We start from the raw sequence: 23,976 nt of genomic DNA on the forward strand, positions 1-23,976 counted from the left end.
TTTCTGACGTACGTTACTCGCCTGCAGTCGCTCGCTCGCTTACTCGCTCGCTCTCTCTTTCTCGCGGACTTTAATAAATGATTTCCTTTGCGGTTCATTGAGTCGGTTGTGGATAAATTGGCGAGATGATTGCAGAGGTGAAACAAAGGATATGCGAGATATCCCTATTTCGTAATTTTTCACAGGATAGATATCTGATACTATTAAGTGTTTTTTTAAATTATACATTCAAATTTAAAGAAATTTTTTTAACGAAAATTTTATGATGTCAGATTGTTTAAATTTTTAATAAACTTTAAATTTTCAGGATAAAATATTTTAACCAATTTGTGTAGTTTTTCATTTTTTTGTTGCATAGACAATATATGATTTCAGTAAAATTAATTTATTAGAAGTACATTAATTCTCCGTTGACAATGTGAAATATTTTCATCTTTTGTTCGCAATCTAAGTCTTCGATTTTTTAGTACATATTTTTAAATCTTGTGTTCTGGTCTGTATAAAAATCTGAAAAAAAATCTTACATACTTGTGAAAGCTTTAACAAATTTTTTATTATCATAGAAGTTGGAATTTCCTTATTTTTTACAGATTTAAATTAGATTTACATTGTTTACTTAATCATAATATTTAATTATAAATTTTGTTAAATTTATTAATTAAATTTATTCACCAGAGTTTACAATAAAAAACTCTGTGCCTTTAAAGTCCAACAGCTGGCGGAGGGTTATAATACGATTATATCATTATCTATATGTAATTTTCTAACTTTTTTTTACATTTCTGCAAGTAATGCGATATGATTTGAACTTAAATTAGTTGGAATCTAATGTCGTATTGTGGAGGGTAATAAAAAAAACTAGGAAACGCTTTGTGCCATCGAGATTTAAAGAGCATCCGAAAACTCGATACTAATCTACCTGTAGTGATGGTACGTCTAATCGAAAGGCGATATGATTTCACTGATGGATTTCACTGATGGAACATCTTAAGGGCGGTAATAAAATATCCTACCGAGAACATTCCATGGATTTTAATGCCCGATAACATCATTTGTAAATGGAACGACGAAATCCGAACGAGCTGCCGCGCCACGCCGGTGCCAAGGTAGCTGCGTCTCGCTTTATTTCTCGAGGCGAAGGTAACTGCATCCGCGGTTGATGCAGCGAGTTATCTTGATCTTAAAATCGGTACCATTACGCGTGAGCGCACGCGAGAAAAGAAAGAAGGCCGTTGATTCTCTTACGCATTCCTCAGATTGATTCGTCCGTACGATTCTCTGTGTGCAGTGATAATTATCACGTAACATTGCGTTCTATTTGGTTTGATTTTGTATTCTATCTATATCTAGCTTGTTAAATATGGTTTTTAGAACTTAAACCTAATTCCATCAATGTAAGATTAAGTTTAATATTGGTTTAATTTATTGTAAATTAGAAAAAGATAAACAGTAAGTTAAATCGATATTAAAATTAATCTTATATTGGAATCGGGCTTGAGTTAGATGATCACGTTTAATATTTATATGTACCTATAATATAATTAAAAGTTATAAGATTTTCCATTTATAACTGTTTATATAATTTTTTTAGCTATCAAACAATTTTTATCTTATTCTCTTTGTGCAAATTATTGTTTGCTCATTGCATTTTTTCTTGAAATTATTAGTTAATGTTATCTTCATTTAGTACTCGATAGAGTAAAAAAAGAATAAAGGACGAGGTTACATCAAGGGCACATCAAAGAAATGATATTAAAAAAAGAGAAGACCTTATTTGTACCTGGGGCGAAAAATAGTTCAACGACTACTGTATTCGTTTTTTATTTCTCACTTTTACGAGACTGGTAATCGTTTTCGGCAGGTAGATATCGTCCTTAGAGATCTACTTGATTGGAATTTTATCTCTCATCTTACGTAGGGATCTGAATTTAACATGCGCAAGGAGTTTGTAAAATATATTGTGTTTTTTACACCTGAAAATTATGCATATATAGAAATAATTTGAATCACTTATTATTGATTTTTATTATTTTTATTTTTAAACGTGACATCTAAATATAAAACTTAATATAATTTATTAATATAATTTTTATATGAATTTAATATAATTTTAAGTTTACTATTTTATGATTGTGTTAAATCTATAACTATAAAATTAAAAAATTTGTACATTTATTAGTTAATGAATACAACAATAAAATATTGTAAGGCTATAGAAAAAGAGAAAAAAGGGAGAAAATATATGACATATTTTTAAAAGGAACCGTAACTATAATTAGGGATACATTAAAATCGTATAAATTTTATTTATTATTTGATTATACTCGTTACTTCGAATGCTCAGTCTAGCGGGTGCTGTTTGCCACTTCACGGCGAATGGAGTGAATTTATAGTAAGCCCAGACTATTACACTTTTTTCGGTGCTTATTAAATATTTTTTAGGGGGTGTCGGTCGCGGGTCGATACAAATTTCGGTTATTAAGGCGGCACCATGTGTGATCGGACCGAATTACATCTTAAATTACCGAGGGTACGCCCGGCGATTTCTAACGAGCTTTTTTTACTGCTCGTCAATATGATTCGTAAAGCTTGACGTCTTCGACGATACGTTTAATGTTCGCGTTGAAGTTCGTGCGCGATTATAATTTGCCACATTTTCCTTCGTTTTGTATCCGACAGCCGCACCGGTTGGTCGGAATGCATTTTATCACCCGTACAATAAAACGCACTGTTATTTTGTGAATTAACGTTTCGCTAATTTTTGACCGCAGGTGAAGCTGCAACGCGGGACGATTGAAGCGGATTGACGAGCTCAGGTGTTGGTGTTGGTGAGTCTATATATACAAATTTTCCGCTAAGTATTTTGCGTTGTCTTCGATTTAATATGACTTTACAAAGTCTTATCCATGTTATTAACTATGTTTTATGCGTTTATTGTTACATTTTCATTCATAATATAAATGCATTTTTAACCGCAAATTTGAAAGACTTTCTAATGTTTAGCGACTATAAAAATTATGATGTAAGGATAATTTGCGAATCGTCTATTTTTCAAAGTAAAAATCGAAATCTGTGCGACAGATTGCAAGATGTTGTTCAGTATTTCACCGTTTCTTTACGATCGAACGATCCATCCTTCGCGGATAAATTCTTTATGCGTCTGGACTCGCTTGTCCGTCTATCAGAGAATCACGTGGAATCCTTTGTCCCCTCGGACCGGTTCATGGAATTTCCGTGGATAGAATAAAAAGGACTGAATCATAATGCCGCGACGCGCGAGAGGACCCTTTCGATCCTATTGAAACGTTGGAGCGGTATCGGGTGGGATTAAGGGTGGCCACGGGGGTGAATGCAATATTATTCAAAATCACGAAAATCTCCGTTTGTATTTCGTTATTTTCGGGGTCCATTCGGGATCGTAGATGCATATCTTACACCGTTGAATGGGCCACTGTACGGGGTAAGCATCGGCCGGTGTTTGTTCGTCATTTTTCCCCTTCGTTCCCTTCTCGCGTCACAACGAGAACCGAGAGGCAAGAGTGATCCAGGTAAAAAGGGTCAAACGCACGCACAAAGGGCGCTCTCGCCCTCGCGACCGGGCACATGTGCGCGCAGCACGCAATCATAAAAGCGACACTTCGATCTTGCGCCGAGAACGAATCGAACTTATTGAAAGAGAATTCAAGACGGTTCAAGGGTTGATTCGTCGTCGTCATCGTCGTCGCCGTCGTTTCATTTCTCACCGGGAAAACCTGTCGCGCGCACCACCAACTGCACGATGCGCATATGCAACACGATTTCCGCAGCTGCCCTTTTTCTACGTTTGCGCAGCCCTTTTTCTACGTTCTCACCAAACACATCAAGTGCGTGAAATCCTCAACATTAGATTTTTGCAGATTTTTATCGGAAACAGGAATATTAGTTCATAAACAACTAAGTGTTTTTATTACTGCACTTGTCGCTAACATTCCGAATTTTGACTCACAATCAGAGATCTTTTATCCCGCGACTCAACCCTTTCACAGGTGTATCCTGTCGGGAGGGAAATCCTTTCCCGTATTGTTCGCGAGTTTCCGCTAATCCTTTCGGTGCTTCGCAGGTAAAAGGGTTGACATTCTAGGTTAGCGGATCGGAGGGTTGACCAGAAAATGTCTGTTTAACGGTGCAGTAGAACGAAATTATTTGTGATGAACTATATTCATCTAATGTAGTGCATGTGCAGTATCTGTTATTGATCTAATACATATTTTTTTCAAACTTTCTTAAAACTTCTGATTAATTTAATAAAAATCCACGGTGAAATAAAATTTAAATCCAATTTTCGAGGTTCAAGTTTGGTAATCTTCTCATTGTATGAATGGTATCAAACAAAAAAAATCGAAGTTGAAATTCGATAATATAGGATTCAAATCTCATTTCATTCAGAATTGTATCATGTATGAAATTGTATTACCTTGCCCAATATGTACGTATATTAACTTGAAATATAAATCTGTATACTTTTAAAAATATCGTAAAGATTTTTCAAATACTTGATATAACGAAAGAAGAAATTTATTTGATTTTGAATTTTACCACGTTCGAGATCGTAACATCTATTCATACGATATGTGAATAAGGTAAATGTCCCTATTTGTGACCACTCGTGGACTTTTATTAAATTAATCAGAAGTTTTAAGTAATTTATCTTCGCAAAGGGTATTTATCACGTTTAACGATTAGTTAGCCATGGTTTGATATATGGTTTCAGTGATATTTGACTAACAAGTCAAATATGTTTGATAATAGACTAACAGAAGACTTGAGAAAATTTGAGATAAATTTCGAATAATACTGTCCTATTTTTATCAATAAACTTAAATAAGTAATTTGAATGCCGATTGTATCGCGCTTTTAATTGCTTTTGATCTATCCTTGAATATACAATTTACATTTTGAAAACAATTACGTGAACAAAAAATGAAAAAATAATTTCTTAGGAATGACGAATAATTTCTTAGGAATGACGAAAGAATGGTGCAATTTTAGAAAATATAAAACGAGATTTATTCGAATAAGAACTCGAAGAAAGGACTTTTTCTGAAGTAGATTCTTGTAAGTTTGAATCGTTTCGCCATTTTGCTCAAAGACAGAATGATATCTGCTCAAGAAGAAAAGATTGCTTTTTGTGTAACGCGTTACGTAAACTCGAAATGCTTGCGGCAGATTCCTTGCATCGATCTGTCGGTGCAGGTTCGAACCTGCACAGGGCATTCAGGGCACTCGCTTTGATCAAGTTTCTTCACGTGCCAGCGGCAAACGAGACGTGTTCGAACTTGCGCGATCTTCCGCACAGATCAGTAGATGGGCCTCGTTTCTCGCGCAAAGAAGGACGATCCTGCCGGATGCGAGGACCTGCCGCGACGCTTGAAAAGCGAATCTAACGTGGGTGAGTGCATTCTCGGGGAGTTGCGTTGTAAGAAAGTCTTTAAAGGGACGCATTCTAACTCTCTCGCACGATGCTCCGACACGTATTTTTCAATAGCGAATTTCGTCATCTTAGATACGCCATAGAAAAGGGGAAGGATTCGTTTGCAGACGACTGTATCCGTGACGCATAAATTTTGCGTCGGGATATTCTCAAAATTGTTACTCGTTTCTTTTATATAATGCTGACCGATCAATGTAAATCTTCCTTAGACTTACAGAAGGAAAACGTTTTTAAAGATTGAATTTTATATTCTGTATCATCTTTTTTATCATACATTGTTATGATATATTTTACCTATATAAAATAATTTAAAACATTAGTTTAATTTTTTTAATCGTGAGAATTTTTATTAACCATACACACACAATATTGAAGTCATGCGTATCGTATAATCGAGAAGCCTCTTTGAATTCAAAATCTTGAGAATCCAACCCCCTCGAAATATTTAATTTCGACAAAGACATCAATACGTTTATGATGAATTTAATAGGCTTTAAGATCAACATGGAAATCCTAATATCAATATCAAACATTACTCAGTACACCAAATTCGAGAGTTTCAACAAACTTCTTGGAGGACTGCGCGATGATATTCCTTCCTTCGACCCTTCGGATCCAAAATCTTCTAAAGCCTTGCGCATCGAGCTTGGAAAAGTCCGTTTCCATTTACGAATCACCATTATGTCCCTAAATAAACAGCTGTTCCTCGCAAGCCCTGCACCTATGTAAACACAAGATTCTTACGAAACTGCCGCATGCTCGATCGATATGTGTGATTCGTTCGACCGGGGGTGAAAGAAAAAAAAATTTCGAGCGGAGGGGGAGTTTTGAAAAAGTGTCGGAAGGAGAGGGTCGCATTGAAGATCGCAGGACCATGAATCTGCCTTCAAGGCACGGATCCATTCTTAAAGGATTATCATTATAAATTATACATTTCCCTTCTTCCCTTTCTGTACCGCCCTCCTACACTGCCACCGAATGACCGGTAGCAGCTTAAGGATTTCTATCACTGGATTAGCGTGGACCGTGTCATCGTGGTATCCTGTCTATTCGATTTGTCTTCCTTCGAGAGAAGAAATGCTCACGAGTTCTTTTACGTTTCGCGTTTTACAATCTATTTTTTTTTAACGGTATGTTCCGTTCATACATGAGTAATGTTTGGTCTGGCATGTACGTTTTTTTATTTTTGCGGATGTAGCGATATTGCAGATACGTAAATCTTGTCATTTTGCAAAGCGTTGAAAATTCTAATGCACCCAGAGAAAGGTTTCTTCGATTTAAAGAAATGTCTTTATGATTTAAAGAAATTTCTTTGCTGTACGGTTAAAGAAAAAAATTTCTTTGATTTGAACGTCATTTTTTTTATTAAACATTTTTTTAAATCAAATAAAAAAATTCATTTGATTTAAAGAAATTATGTTCAAATTAAAGAAATTTTTTTTTAACTGTATAGCAAAGAAACATTTCTTTAAATTGAAGAAATCTTTCTCTGGGTGTGGATAGTTAAGATCCTAAATCAAAGACATATAAAAAAGGATAATGAAAACTATTATTAAAAATTGTTTTTTTTTTATGACAACGCTCTTCCTAGAAGGTTAATATTACATTACTAATAAATACACAACAGTAATTTTAGTTGAAAATTGGTCTTTCTCTCTCTCAATTTTATTGATTTATAATCAAAGGTATATAAAAATTACAATAGATATTTTACGTTACAACTTAAAATGATTTCTTCCTACAAAATGAAAAAAAATCTGAACAATTATAATTATTATACTTGTTTAATTCAACACGTTCGATGTAAATTAAATAGAGGCACGTTCTAATTCATTTCTAAGATATTCTTTATAATTTTTCTTGATATATAAAAATCTGCGCATGATGCAAGACGGCGTTTAATTTCGTCTCACGCGATTTATTACGAATCGGTGTCTATTAAATATCGGCGTTCCACAAAGGCTCAATACCGATTCATTCGTTGATACGATGACGTTTCTCTGAGTTGCCACGCCGTCTGGACTCGCCCCGAATCGCCAATGTACGATAACAATTATTCGGAAATGCTCGTTCGAACGTCAGAGGCGACAATGACTTTTCGCGAAGATGAGACGACGACCATTACCGACGGCGTCCCCTTCGTCTTTGTGCCTCCCAAATCTTTTTTACGTACACGTGGAGAAGCAGTTTGATGGGTCTCTTTGGTCGGGGCCCGATCCTTTTCTCGCGAAGGGTCCTGTGGGCGGAGCGGTTGGCCGAGAAAGGACCTCATTCGAGTCCGGCGGCGAGAATTCTCTAGGATCCTGACCAGCGGGATAAGGAACGAGCTTTCAAAGGGGCTGAAATTGAACACGTGCAAGGGTGAGTCAGAGCAGCAGAAGGAGAAAGCGAAAAGAAAAAGAAAGAGAAAAGCAGGCCTGGGCTATGTGGGCCCTTCGAAGATTTCTGCGTCAGATAACGTTATTCTTACAGGGCTGCAGTTTTATCTTTTCTATAAACTCTATAATTATCTGAATGAAATTCATTGTTCAAAGTATGATTTGTTTTAGTATTTAATTTATTGACATAATAAGTCTCTTTTAAATAATACAAAAGTATATGAATATTAGGGACATTTTATAAAAATATTTTTATAAATTTTTATACGTTATTGTATTTATATTATATTTATCAATTTTAAATTATTAAATTAAAATATCTAATTCATAGTTCTTTTATATGTTGTCTTAAAAATAATTTGTTTTTTAAATATTATTTAACACTAATTAATATTGATTATTATTTGTCTTTATGCAAAATTTTAGAAGTGTTGCCAAAATTATTGATTTGTAAAAGCGGATAGACAAATTAACAAATTGCGTTTTGGAAAGCTTCTTATTCTTATAAAATAGTACGTGATTATTACTTGATTAGGTTTGTTATTAAAAATTTTTATTTTCTTAGTTTTCACTTCTAGAGAAAAATTAAGCGAAGGTTTTCTGCTCGGAAATGTGTTTCATAAGTTTCTTGAAACTACTTAGGATTGGCGACCGAATGCGGCCCTGCGTGCCTCGAGCTCATCATCTATCTCGTCTTCCTTCGGAGTCGAGACTCCTAGATATCTCTCCACGCTAACCTATGCCTTTGCCTAGAGAAGCCACATTTTTTCTCATCCGCGTCCGGCATATCCATTAGAACACGTGCATCCACTGGCGTAACAAGTGCCCCGTCGACGCTATAAACCCTCAAGGAACACAAAAAACTGTGGTCCATCCAGAGATCCCCCTTTCCTCTCCTTTCCTCTATTCTTCCTTCCCTCCTTTTCTCTCTGCTTGTCTTCTTCCTCGTAACGTCCGAAATAACCTAATGACTATTATAATCTCCTTGTACGTCGGTGGCACGATTTCTTTTATTCTTCGCGCGAGGACTGCCAACGCGGGAAAAGAAATCTTCCGTATCATTACGTTGGCGTGATGAACAACAGGGGGGAAAAATCCCTTCCGTGTTATTATAAGGTGATTTCGTGGCGTGCGTGGAAATTGGTATCTCTTCTTGCGTGAGACTCTGTCTTTTTGTTATACGCGCTCTCTGCGTATCTGGAAAGGTAACCAGATTTTCCGTGAAACGCGTTTCTTTCCCGCTGCGTTACACAATTAAATGCCTGTCTTTTTTTTCTTATCTTGACCATTCCAGTGAAGTAATAATAATACAGTACATAGAGTATAACATTTCCCATATAGTTATTGTTTCATTTTAAATGTATTAAATAAATTTGTAGGTATACAAAAGAATAATTGATTAAAAAGAATGCTAGTTTAAGATCCTATCATGACAAAAATACCTTAAATACATGAAACTGCATTTTAAACTTTTCTCTCCGAGAAACGATATAGTCAAATTACATGCTTGAAAACTTTCAATTACACTTCCATTTCAGTGACCTGCAAGATTTAGAAGGGCCTTTTAGTTTGTTCAATATTTTGAACATCCCTCGTAATTTCGTAGCTTTTTTTGTGAATCACCAAGCGTGTGTTGCTCCTTTTCGGTGGCGACGGCGCGGCGATTTCCGCTCGAAAGAAAGCATCGCAAGACCCTCGATTGCGAGTACCTTAAGAAGAGCCTCGGTTTCTTACCTCGAGCTTTTCTTTTGCCTGGCGATGTTCTCTCGGATCGCGTTATGTGACGCCTGACGCAACATTATCGTCGCGTATAGTCCCGAAATCGTGTTATTAAATCACTTTAAAAAGATTTAATTACAGTAGCCTTTTTCGGCACCACTCGGCCGAAAGTAACGAACGAGGCATCCGACTCTCACGTCAGCTGACAACAAGAACGAATCCGAGCAATTACTTCTCCATACACGGTCTCGTCTCTCGAATGATCACTATAACTGGTTGGTCCCTCCCTCGAAATAAAAATTACTTTGCCAAACTCGTTGCCGCCACCGTTGCGTAATCAATACGAGATGTAATTTTAACCTGCAACGCGCGCGCGCATGTCTTGTACGCTACGTTTCGAACAGTTCTCTACAGAGAATTTTCTATTTCCTTAAAAATAACGAAAGAGAAAATTTATTCTCTCTATAATTGCAACAACAAAAAATTATTTAATTGATTTTATTTTATGATCAAAATATAAACTTTAATTTTAAAAATTCTGAAAAATTAATTCTTTTAATGTAACAAAAATTTAATGACTAAAAATATTTTTAAGTTGACTATATAATTAAGATTTAATTTGAGGTTTGCAATTTAAATATAAAATAAAGATTATAACTATGTGAATGTTACAAAACTGATTAGTTCATAACAAATATGAAGAAACGAATTGCTTAATATAAAGTCTGCTTATAAAATTTGTCGTGATTCTTCACACACAGGAGTTGTCTCATTTCTAACCGAACAATCAGCGCGGATGATTCGACAGCTGGTGCTCGTCTCTTTGATGGCAAAGCAGGCCTTGTAAATAACGTTTAACCGAGAGCATGAAGGGAGGGTGTATTGATAGCTGTAGAGAAGCGGGAGTGACCTGTCGTCACGGAATATTAGGGTGGCGATCACGCGAAAGAAGGGTGGTTGCGACAAAAGTGTCTCGTCCGCGAGGAAAGAAAGAAAAGAAGTCGACGGAGAGTCCCAAAATCGGTATATCGGTCGGCTCAAAGGCAAGAAACGAGATGCTGTAGGCCCCAGCTAACGCAGCGGAACGGGTGGTCCCCGTCCGTGCATTTTAGACCGCTACCGCTTCTCTTTACCTTCTTTTGAGCGCTCCTACCTCGATCTTTCTACCGAGCAACGCGAAAATCGGCGTGACGCGATTGCCTTTTCAACCTCTCGACGATCGCGGATTTTTTTCCGCCGCCGTCGATTTTATTCAACACCTTAGATTCGGGCGAACAATTCGGGTGGTTGGGATCTCCGAAAAGGTCCCAGCGACCGTGAAAATCAGGACGTACAATACCGACAGTATACCGCGTGCATCATCCACCGCGGAAAAGTGGCGCGGAAATTCTGCGGTGCTGCGTGTCGACCTCGCGTGGAAAATTATTTCGATCTAGAACGGACTCGCCGAATAATTTTCTTATTCGGTATCAACTTCATGCTCGTTCCGTCGAGATCGAGCGATGGAGTGCAGATCGTCGGATTGTCACGGATCATGTTTGTCGACGCTCGAAATGTGTTTGTCAAGTCAAACAATTTTATTGATCGTGTCTAATTTTAGAGAGCCTTTCGAATTGTGGTTTATGTGCGCGAATTTAGTAAGCGAAGGTTACGATATTTCTGTGCCATGCTCAAGCAATTTTTAAGTGATTTTATTTCTCTATAAAAATTTCTATGATGCTAAACAATATATTTAATGAAAATTATTAAGTCTAAATATTTTATCAAATACTTAAATTTTTTTTTTAAACTAAATTTTATATTGCTACATAGAGAATTTTTTAATTATATTTTTACGTCTACTTTTAGCTGCTCTCCCCCTCCCCCACTTAACCAAATCTTAATGAATAAATTATATAATAATGCGCTATTTATGTGCTCTCGAAATCCGCTAAAAAAAATTGTTTGTGTGGGGGAGGGGGACTGAATAGGCTGTCAGTCATGAACGATATCGTTTTTATCAGCGCCGATATTTGTATGTGATTTCTAATGTTATTGATGTTTCTGTAGAAAATTTGATAATAATATTGCAACAAAAGTTAAATAATTTTTGGAAAAATATGAATTTATATTTATAGATATTTAAATTATGAATCAATATCTTATTTAAAAATCCTAGAAGTTACTTCATGACGTTTGTATGGCAGTCTATAGAAAATATAGTTGTGAGACAGCATCATGACGATGATTGAAATCAGAGACGTCGTTTTAACGCCGCTAGAAAAGATTGTAATCCGACATTGTCTGAATTCGTCGATGTTATTCTTTTCTTTCAGTAGTTTACTTTTGCCGATCGCGATTCGATCATGCGTGCAAGTCCACACCTAGTAGCTTTTTTTACAAGGGCTCGTATCGTTAAATATCTCCGGTGGCGCGTAAAGATGTTCGGAGTAGGACTCGTGTTTTCCAAATACACGTTTTATCACGGTCTCGTAAGGTCTGCTTACGGATCAAAGTAGGACTTAATCGGGCTCGATCTAGGAAAGGATCGAGGCGGCTATAGAGTGCGCTCGTTTTGACGAATTGAACGGTCCGTTACGCATGGACGATCCTTCTCTTACATCTTTTTGAATCGCGACATACGAATTTAGCTGCGAAACGTGCAAGAGTAGAGGATTACATATCGCGAGGAGACTTAGGGTCTGCTTAGAGATCTTTACAACCTTTACGCGTTGATCCTACAATCCCATGGAGTTTGCACGTGGGGAATTATGCGCACAAAATCACAATGTGTGTGGCTAGAATATATGTACATGATTATTAAATATTCTGTGCATCGTACTGAAGTTTAAAATAAAATCAATTTCTATGTTATATTCGTTATTTAATATTTAAAATAAAATTTCTAGCAAAAAATATTTTTAGAATGAACGTTTTTGCTAGTTTTATATTACATGATACAATATATAATTAGAAAAAATTATATTGCCACAATTAAAAAAATATACTAAATCTTAATACATATTTCTTTGAATAGTACTAACAATAAGTAAACATTTACTTACAGTAAATAATATTTACTCAATAAAAAAATGCTAATTAAATCAAATTAATGGTATCAAATAAATACATGTTTAGTAAATATTTACTTAGAACTAAAAAAACAAATATTTATTAAAATTCAGTATTTTTTTCAGTGTAGATATATCTGGAGGGATCGTAATATTCTAAATTTTTACGACGAGAGGACTTCTTTTGTATCTTTCAGGAATTAAATTAATACTAGCGGTTAACTACCCTTCGTATAATAGTAATTTATAAACGAGCCTGTTCATTGATCTGCGGATCGAGATCGTAATATCGACACGTATAACGGAGATCCTTTGGAAAACTTGAACACCTGCACCCTCTCGTCGAACTTAGTTAGCCCGCATTGGATTCTGGATCCTTTCTTCGTCCTGTCAAGGGCATATCCCCGCCCACAAGCCTGCGAGGCTCCTATAGAAATTGCGTAGCGATCCCAATTTACAGGCTCGCTCCCTCGTCTTATTTCCCCGTCTTCTCTCCCACTTCGTCCCGGTTTCATCTTCTTATGTAACGCGGGCTGGATTGTGAATACCGTTTTAAACTAATTTGACTTGTAGCGGAGCGAATCTGCCGCCGGAAGTAGTAGGGTCCCGCTTTGTAGGATCACCGATCCTTCTAGCGACGAAGAGAAGCAGGTTGATGCCAATTAGCGATCCTGTACCGTTAAATGACGTGACTCCGCTTGGTTTTCATGAGTTTCTAATTTAATCGCCAAGTGGGTGTCCAATGTTCGACCGACAGCGTTCAACCCCTGCTCGAGATTCTGTCGTATCACCGTAAAATATTATGACTCTGATTGATCCTGTGATTCAGCGCCGTTTCGTTGATGTTCACGGAATTTTGATTGCTACGAGAATTATGCATCAGCGTTTCAGTTATTTTCTCTTGAATAGCCTAACCTTTTTTTTATCGCCATATGGCGCTATAACGATGGAGAAACTTCGCATATAATCTAATTTTACGTAAAACGATAAAATGTTATACAAAACTTCGAGTTTATTTAAAAGAAAAAAGCCAAGTTGCGGCGTTGATATGAAATGAAATTTTCTATCTTGTAACTGTCAATCTTTCATGATTTTTTAGTAATATTTTATATATATATACAATGCGATGATAGATAAAAATGCCGCAATGTTTTTTTACTTTGCAACAAAGTTTGGTGAAGAGTTTTATATTATTTTAATTTTATTATTTCTCTCTTTCTCTTTCTTTCTTTTTCTCTCCTCTCCTAAAAGATTTCATCATATTTTAATAAGTATTTTCAAGAATAAATTGATGAGGGTTCAGTTGCGTATCCTTTTTACGCTTGCCTCGGCTCGAACACTTGTTCATTCAAAAGTGGGACTCTGAAAAGAAACATTGCAGAATCTGCTTTCACTATCTATGTCTGAGTGGTACGCCGAAGATGTTTCCTTTGGTAAGGAGGAGGTTTTTAACGCCCGCAGGGTTTTACGGCCGAGATCACCTTGGGCGGTGAAGGGCGGCCTATTTTCGTTTCGAAAGGGCCCGGACTTTCTTGCCGATATCTCATGGCGATACTTAGTTGCCAGACGCGAGCACAATTAAATGCGAGGTATTTAGGAGGCAATAACGCACACGAGGTTTGTTTTCAGAACTGTAAGGACAGCGCCAGATTTACGATTAGAAGGGAAGCGATAAAATGAATGGTTAATTAAATTAATTTCATGTGGAATGTTTGTGTGTAATGAATAATCCGCAAAAAAGAGTAAATTTCTTTTATGCTGCGTGCGCCTAACGAAGTGCAATTTCTATAAATGTTCGGTAAATTCCAAGGAACATAAAACGCGCGATTTTACTCTACCTTTGAAATCTGTTTTACGACTTTAAATTGCGCATTTTACAATTAATCGAGAATGATGTTTTCTAACCTTTGCAAACCTGTTCGATTTTTAATATAATTTGTTTTGAAATATTTTGCAAATTGGCTTGGCTATTGCAGAAAAATATACTTACAAAGTTAATTACACATTTTCTAGAATAATATTGTCAAATTCGAAACTACATAATTAAATAGAAGAAGAAAAGAAAAGTATTTTGTTTAGAATAATTGTCTGAAATGTGTTCCGACTTAATTTTTTTAATAACTACCTTACGTTAATCGATGGAGCTTTTTCGTTCCCTTGCGGATCGGTCACGCACTGTGAAGGTGTTAGATCGCGAACCCGAGACGTAATCAGAGAAAATAATAACGTCCTTGCGCCGCCGCGTCGAGGTAGAATCTCTAATCCGCATTTCTTCCGCCCTGTAATCCAGCAACACTTGTGACAGCCGCGATGTAGTTAGCAGAGCCCTGCGGGCCTTACGGTGTCACTTTCGACGCCCTCGGAGCTGATCATTCTCATTGACGCGTGAGTGCCTCGCGAGCAGAAGGCGGCCGGGGCCCTTTTGAGAGGCGAAAACAGGCCGCCCTGTTCGCGCCTTCGCCTCGATCTGCCCACGAAGAGACGACCCAAGGGCGTTAATAATAAAAGTGGGGCTTGGCGTGAAAAAAAGTTCTTGTGGCGACGTGCGGAGGTATAAAGAGGCCAAGGATCGCATTGCCGGGGTGTCAGGGAGACGTTCTTACGCCCGAACGGAGATAGTGAAAGCGGATTCTTCCCCGCCACTCGTTCTTCGTAACCCCGATTATTTGTATAGTGAGTTATTGTACGTTACGCGCATATTGCGGGTGAGGGAGCGTGAAAAGCCTCGCGGGTATCTTTCTCTTCCGAGTGGTCAGCCGTAGGTTTGCTTGTTTTAAATTGTGTATCAGAAGTTCCAACTTTGGTGTTTAATTACGCTGATCGAAAAGGATCTCTTCCATGATTTTAATGTCATAGTTCATCTCGGTGGAAATAATTGCTCTAGAGATACCGAATGTCTGTCATGCCAAATCCTGTGACAAAGCGATTGATTCCTCTAGCAAAAATGAAAATTGTGCAAAGTGTTTCATGACATAAAGAATTCAAGACGCAAAAAGCTCATATAAACATTTGTTTTGTCTGTGACCATAGGTCTGTCTTTTATTGCTGCATTCTCTGAACTGGTGCACACAGTGCAATAAGTTGAAGTGAAACAAATACGGAAATTGGAAACTATAGTTCTTAATGCCTTGTAGAATACGAGAAAGAATAATGTTGAAATGAATATTTAATATTACGAGCGTGCATTTCAAACATTTTCGACTTCTTAATTTTTCCTTCGCACGTTATGTTTGGAGTCTCCCTTCTGTAGCATTTCTTCTATCTGGGCTATCTCAATTCCTTTCCTTCGCTTATCTTCTTTAATTTTTCGGTAATTATTTAATATTTTTATTGCAGCTTCTTCACTACACGTGCAAGGGACATTGCGTTTTTTTCGGAATTTCTTCTCGAGCTTGAATTGAAATTTACTTACATACGGGATACGGTCCGATATGTGAGATCGTTGCAATATATGCCCAATTCTCGCCACGTTTACCGGTCCGTCGAGCTTGTCTCGTAAGACTAGCGTTTAGCAAGTCGATAAGCCGATGTATTAACAACGATTAACGCACGAGGGATGCGGGCAAATACCGCCCCAGAAAGTGGATTGCCTCGCGTCTATCAGCCGCGTGATTTACGCACTTGGTGTGACACAAACTATTGTGGTTCACAGAGTATTGTGGTTATGAAGGCCTCGTCGACGTTAGACGCGCGTAAAACGTGATACGAGGAGCCGACCGTATTCGCAACGATCTCATTGTCGATCCCATATCCGTCGCGTCGATCGCAGTAAATTGTCCCTTCACGCAATACGCATTGTCTCTTGTATTTATATCCGTTTAAGTTAAAATGTTTGCTATTAATTAAAAACAGAAATATGTGAAAATACTACGCTGGTTCAGTTTGTAATACGAATTATTAATATAACACGAAAGTGTTTGTAACTTTAAAACAAGGTTAGATAGTACAAATGTTCATATAAACTTGTGTGTTACTTTTATCTTGAATTTATTTTCGAAGTTACAATCATGTTATTGTTATGAAACACTATTTAATTATATTTTAATGTTGAATTGTCTTAAGTATTAAATTTAATTTTTATCGAATTGAAATCTACTCATTGAGAAAATTTAAAAATAATATATTTTGTCTTTAAAATGTTTTTTCAAAACTTTAATTTTATATTTATTTGTAACTTAAAGTGTCTATATATAGACATGACAATTTTCGAGTTTCACAGCATCTATTTTCCCCATATGATGCCTCTCATCACATCTTCTCACCGTTTGCAATAGATATCACGCTGAGCCGGACACATTCTGAATAATACCTAACAACTGACTCTTCTCTCTGTTGAGACTTTCATAAATAGCAGTTGGTAAACTTTGGTCAAAAAGACAGCGTGTCGCTACTGAAATTTTTCAGAGTGTCGCTGCTGGATCGCTCGCAGATCCAGCGAACGATGTTGCAATTTCTAGGGGAAACGCTTCTGCCGGGACAATGTCGTTTGTCGTTAAATATTTTTGTCAGCGCATACATCTTTGTGAGGCTGGCCACCTCGTGGTATCCCACCAGGTGGACGCGAAGAAAAGAGCGAGCCCGATATACGTCGTACGTGCACTGGACCGTTCACTTCTATGGATGAAAAGTGACCAATCCATGCGATTCTATTTCGGAATTTTCTGCGCGAAAGCTCTTTTTCTCGCTTCCATGACGACGCCGATCTCATTGTGCGCCGATCGCCCTCGATCGCACCCACGCTGAGGTTTGTCGCTCAGTTTGTACATCGCGCCGCGGGGTGGAGAACATGTATCGCTTTAAACGAGATGTTTCTGAAACTCACGTGCGAAAGTGTATCCTGAGATATCCGACATACATACAATCGTGTAGTCCATTGAAGGAAAAGTTATTGCCCGTTTTTAGCTTCTGTAAAGAATGATAATAATTACGCATTGTGTTGCATATTTCTTTCAGAAATCTGAAATTCCATAAGAGAAAGATACCTCTAGGAAAATAAATTATTTCTTTAAATCCTAATGGTTTAAAGAACAATATGTTTTATTGATAAAATTAAGAATTTATTTAGAGATCAGAAACTCATGTTCTGAACTTAATCTTAAATGTTTTCTAGAATTTATTCTCTCCAGAAAATAAACATATATCTCGGAGTTAGCGATTAATGAGACGGTTCGGAGCGATGTCAGCGATTTTTAAGTGCCGCAGCTGAGATCCTTAGCATCGACGAATTTACATATATACCTACTTGTCAGACATAAAATTTTGAAGAGTACACTCGAACTTTTACGATGCGTTTCTCGATCCTATACAAGCGCGCCCTTTATTCGGATCCAATTATAGTTGCACGAAATCGTATTCGATGAGCATCGATATATCTCTTTTTTTTTCGTTATATCGCCACTGTCCCGAAACGTCCCATAAAACGTCTGAGATTATCGTAAAAGCTTTTCTTCGCGTTGGCATTTTTCTTCCTATCTAATAAAGAAAGGGTATTATTGGTATGTATATCGTATGTGACAGCAACAGGTAGGCAACTTTCCGTCGTGATCACAGTGTACTCTAAATTGGACGCCAGTTGCTACTTACGATAGGGTGAAGTAGTGGGGTAACTTTTATGGCTCGATGGCTCGATCTTAAGATCTCTCTCGACTTTTACGAGTTTGCCATCAGGCTTAACAAAGAATCCTTGAGATCTCTTGGGGCGTTTAAATTTTTCAAGCTGAACCAAACTGGATTGGATTCAGATCTTTTGAGAAATGTATATTTTAGACGTTATAATATATTACGTATTTTCCTTATTTTTTTCAGGGATATTTCCATACATATATTTTCTATAATATCATTAAACATTTAAATTTGAATTTGAAATTTGTTTATAGTTTATCCTTGAGAGGATTATTCATAGGATTATTGAAAAAAATCTCTTGATTATTATGGAATATTAATGTATGTCCTGAAAGAATATCGAGGGAACGTGTGCATTGCTTTTTTGATGAAAAGTCAATTTTTCGGGTACTCTCTAAATCTGAATCAGTGGATAGTCATTAATTACCCAGTGGCATACTTGACATTGGATAATCAGTGAAGTTCAACTAAAAAAAGGAAGAATGTTTGAGCATTATATAATTAAAATACTGATATTTGCATGTTAATTTCAATATTTCAATATCATATTCATTGAATTTATGCACTAAAACAAAATTAGTTAAATCACATAATAAAGATTAGATAGGTTAGGGATCTCACATTTCATTCACTGATTACCAGTGGCATACTTGGCACTGATATCAATGGTTATTCACTGATTCAGATTTGGAGAGTATTAATGAATTAACAACTAATGCCTATTATCCTTGAAAATCCCATTGAGTTACGGAAATAAATCCTTAACAGCGACAAAGCGATGTCAATGGCAAGTTGTTAGATTTGACTGCGCCCCGTTTACACCCCCGGCCGCATCCTAAACACAAGGATAAAGACGGGTCCCGATTCTACGGGTAACCGTAACAACCGTGGGCTGCCACAATGGGAAGCACGCTGCACTGTTGGACCATCGGCTCAATGGATTTTCCGCAGGATCGCGCAAACACAAGCAAACACGGAGGCGTCTCCGTTTCTTTCGCGTTCAACAAAACATAAAGGCCTCTTTTCACGTTCTCGCAGCTTCCTGCGAGAGGAGTCATCTATTGTGCCCACCTACGGGGAATACTGACAACTATTTTAGTCGCGAACATGTGTAAAGCCGAGAGATTCGTTTAAGAATTCGTTGTTGTTATAAAGAAGAATATAGAACTTGAATCACGGGTATTGCGAGATAATTTAGGCTGAGACGGTTAATTGGACAAATTGCGTTTCCTATCAAATATTCGATATAAAGTAGTTAAGAATATGAAATGTTTGATTCAGTTGTATCCATTGAGTGCTGTACCTAATATTACGGTAATTACCATATATCCCCTAATATTACATTGTAATAATTTCTAGGAGATTATTATTTTCTTGGGGGAAAGATTTAATCTTCTCCCGTTACAAAAAGCTGGCGCAATCCGATAATTTAACGGCTCTTCATGACAGCAGCGTTTCCAGATGGCCGCTTGTCTACCCATTTACTGTCGCAACAATGGCTCTGGGGGTCATCGCGAGTCATTTGTCAAAGCTTACGGGATCCTCATCCCGAAATCGAGCATCGCCGCGCCGTATATGATGGAAATGTGAAACCGGATGTTGGGATTACGGAATAGTATGAGATTCTTCCGACGAGAAAGAGAAAAAAAATATTGTAAGCGCTTCCTGTCCGGCGACCAAGTGACCTTTATAAAAAATTGGATAGTAAGGATGAGGGGGGAGGCGACGAATTGCCGAAAGAAAAGAGGAAAAAAATTATAGTAATTCGAGTTCCACGCTCCGAACGAGGCGACAATCTCTTCCGTGAGAGAGAAGAGGCAGGTGTGCGACCTGCGTGTAGTGTTACGAGATGCCTAAAAATCCATGAGATATACGAGCGTAACGACGGTAGCGGGTACGGCTAATGCGTGAATCGACCGGGTCCTTCGTGGTGGATTAGAAAAGGGCGGGTTAGAGTTTAATGGGCGCAACAGGTGGACCGCCGATTCCGAGTCGGTTTCTCGGAAAGTATCGGGCGTTTCGCGTGATGTTAAACTTCGCGTGCGAATGACGTTGATTATAGACACGTTCGATGCGGTACATAGAGTCGCTAGCTATTATGAGGCACTTTTTAGTTAGACTACGGGAGGAAAACGGGCTAGGAAAAAGCTCGTTAGCTGCGATCTCCCGTAGTGCAGTTTGCACAAATCAAAGTGCAACAAACACGCTCCCATCTCGTTTCGTAAGGAATAAAGTCGGAGTAAGTGATATTATCGTGCATCCACAAAATATGTGAGGATATATATGTTAATACTGATTAGCCACATTGCGTGTAAATATCAGTTGCACACATCAATGCATTTAAGTTGTACGAATATCGATTATATTTGTTGTTAAATTTATAAATTTGTAAGAAAATTTATTGTAATAATGAATAGCAATCTAAGTTCTAAATCTGAAAGTATGCCTTAAAATATTCATTGAATTTATGCACTAAAATAAGATTAATTAGATCACATAATAAAGGTTAGCTAGGTTAGGAATTTCACATTTCACTCACTGATTACCAGTGGCATACTTGGCACTGATATCAGTTATTATCCACTGGTTTAGATTTAGAGAGTAAGATTTTTTTAACTTTAAATTGATATGTCTGAAGGTTAATCAACAATATGCTCTTTCCTTTTTGTTTCTTGCTTTTTATCACTTTTTTACCTCTTGTCCTATTTCTTCGTTTTCTGTCACCCGAGATAAAAGTTGATGAACTTTGAGATAAGAAACATGGGACAAGAAACATATTATAGATTAACCTTAAAGCGCAGATATTATATTTCTTTATACAAATCTTTCAAAAAGTAAACATAAATTCTAAAGAAAAGTCTTACGGACTCTTTTATTGTTTCAAGCTCTTAGTGACGGAAAAATCACTATAATATTTTTGATAAACGTAACAAAAAAGGTATCGAATGAAATAGCACGCATGTATCATCGCAAGACATCGCGTGTGTCATGAATTTCTTATTTAAATCGTGTCCACCGCAAGTTGAAATCTGAACGCAATCAGCCCGTCCGTAAATTCATCTAGAATATCCAGTTTCATCGTTAAAATCTTAAATTGGGAGAAACCTTTCCGTTCTCAAATTGCGATAGGCAGGTAAAGATCACGTTTCAGACCTTCTCCTGTCTCCCTTCCCTCTCCCGGTCGGGTTATTAATCAGACGAAACCTCTCGTTGTAACTCCGTGAAATTCAACTCGCGATTTATTGCGGTGAATCCCTGCGGCTGCGTTTCTCTGTGCACGCGGCATATTCTGCACGCGTTGCGAACGTAATGCAATCAGCATTATACGCACCTTGAGTAAGTGATATTTTCTCGTTCTGATACATAAGAGACACGCAATGCCACTTTAAAAATCCTTTTACTTCTATTTACTATTTCGTTTGAAAATCAATGCTCGCGCATTTAAACTAATTTTTTAATTTTTTTGATAGTATTTTGTACAAAAGTTAGTTAGCATTTAAATCAAGAATAAAAATTTTCGTAATTTGATGCATTTTTATTAAAATTTGTCTTTATTCAGTTGAAACAGAGTACTGAAAGATTTGAGATGGTGGGAGAAAAAAAATTACAGAATCCCGTTCGTGTTATTATAGGATGCACCTGCAGTTAAATTTCTTTTAGCTATTACAGTACCTGTGAAAAGTCGTTTCGCTAAGAAAAAAACGGAGACGATACGATTTAATCCCGAGTCTTGGGTCGTAATGTTACGGCGGCGCCGAAAGCATCGTAAGGCTTGGATTCTTTTGACTTTTTTTTTGTAACGTGGCCCCGTCTTTCCCATGACATCATGTGTGCGACTGCACGTGGTCAGTCACTTTTTTTCTCACGTAAGGTTTCTCCTGAGAGCGTTTTTTCTGTGAGAATGTGGCTAGAAGAGATTATCTATTAATAGACGTGAGCATGCTCTGCTTTCGTTTTATATATCTTTTTTTTTTTAATTCAAGAATATATCGAAATCTATGAGTCAGCGTTGATCGTTTTTTAGTCACTACACACGCGATTCAGAAAAGAAACTTGTTACCATAGTGTCTACAATATTCTACAATAATAGTGTAATGTTTATTAGTGTAAGTTTATGTCTTAATTATTTCCTATACTGTATCGTAAAAATATATTATTTTGCATAAAGGAAGACAAAAAGAAATAACGCCGGTGTGAAGTTGGCACCCCATTTTGAAAAATCGATATTTTATATACAGTTCTCACTTTAAAAAATTGTTTAAAAATACTTAAGAGGCCGGAACTGTCGCTGAAACCTATCAGGAACTATAGAACTCTTTGAGAACTTTAGAATTTCGTGATGAAAATTAATTTTTGCGATACTTATAAATGGGGTGCCACGCGAAGTTGGCACCCCATTTATAAAATTTTTTTTTTTTAGCTAAATCGGAGGAACTATTGTTAAAACTTAGCAGGAACTATAGAACTATTCTGGGTGCAAACGGAACTGTGTATAAAATATCGATTTTTTCAAAATGGGATGCCAACTTCACACCGGCATTCATAACGTCTTTATGAATTAAATTTTGCATACATTTTTAGATATTAATATTCCGTCCTTATGATAGTAGCAATTGATTAGCAATACGTTGGTGATATGTTGAGTCAATATTAGATGAATATTTGTCCAATAATTGTTCTACTGGAAGTATTTGCATAGAAAATTTTTTCTATTTTGAAGCAAATTTTCAATTTGCGATATTTTTAGTTTTGTAAAATCTTTTGTATTTTTCAAATCATCTTGTGAGATTTCGATCATTCTAAATTCGCATGTACGGGAATCAGCTGATACGAAATGAAAGCACGAATGCATATCACGTTTCGGTCGAGCGTTATCCGATCAGGTATGAGCGGAAGTGGTCATTTGAAACCGATAATAATTAGCTTGAATACGGCGGTGGTGCGACCACCATCGAGCCGACAGGAATGCTCAGGCATGTGCGCGAAATTTGGTTTCTCCACAAACCCCCCGTCAACTAAAAAAAAAAAGCTTCACGTCCGTAATGCGAGACACACGTGGTTGAAAGTCGAAACGACTTCTCCTTTCCTCCCTTTACCCTTAACAAATACCATTGGCCGACGCTCTATCGTCTGAGGAAAGACTTTTCCCAAGTTGTGTCGAAACAACCATGTTCACATTTTCCATAAAATGTATATTTAGAACAGTCGTTGAAAACATTTGGATGGCAGCTCGTTCTGGCGAAAGGTCGCGTTTTTACTCGATGCCCTTTTCCCTTGTATGTTGAAGTTCGCTTAGCATGCTTATGTTAGGACTTGGGGTGAATGACAGCACCGTAGGGGATATCGTAAGAGTGGAACGTATAATTGATGGCGAGTGAGCCTTTCTTAATTTTTTCCGCGATCATGCGTGAAGAGACAAATAGTTCATTTGGCAGGTTTCACTTAACTCATTATTTCATTAATAGTAGACATATATTTCGTTTCGATCCTACGATTATTATAAATATATGTAAATAATATTATTTTCATATATTTATTACTGTATTACAATAAAGTATTTAAATAAATGTTATGTACATATACAAAGAAATTATAACGATTGGATAAGAAAAATTTATAAACATCATATTAAAGAAATGTATAGTTAATTGAAAAAGGCTTTATCCGTCAAATTTAATTTTAAGAAATTATATTTAATCATTTTATAAGAAATTATATTAGATTTAATTACATTTTA

General features: G+C 36.8%; 1 long non-coding RNA gene across 1 annotated transcript in view; it reads left to right on the forward strand.

The window, feature by feature from the left end:
- Nucleotides 1–2,831, forward strand: part of LOC108768303 (uncharacterized) — a 51,836-nt gene extending 49,005 nt beyond the window's left edge. The window contains exon 3 of the long non-coding RNA XR_001940476.1: nucleotides 2,772–2,831. This is a non-coding gene — a long non-coding RNA (uncharacterized LOC108768303). The remainder of the gene's footprint in view (nucleotides 1–2,771) is intronic.
- Nucleotides 2,832–23,976: the final 21,145 nt, after the last annotated feature.

This window comes from Trachymyrmex cornetzi, unplaced genomic scaffold (assembly GCF_001594075.2).
Source record: "Trachymyrmex cornetzi isolate Tcor2-1 unplaced genomic scaffold, Tcor1.1 scaffold78, whole genome shotgun sequence".
Lineage (NCBI taxonomy): Eukaryota > Metazoa > Arthropoda > Insecta > Hymenoptera > Formicidae > Trachymyrmex > Trachymyrmex cornetzi.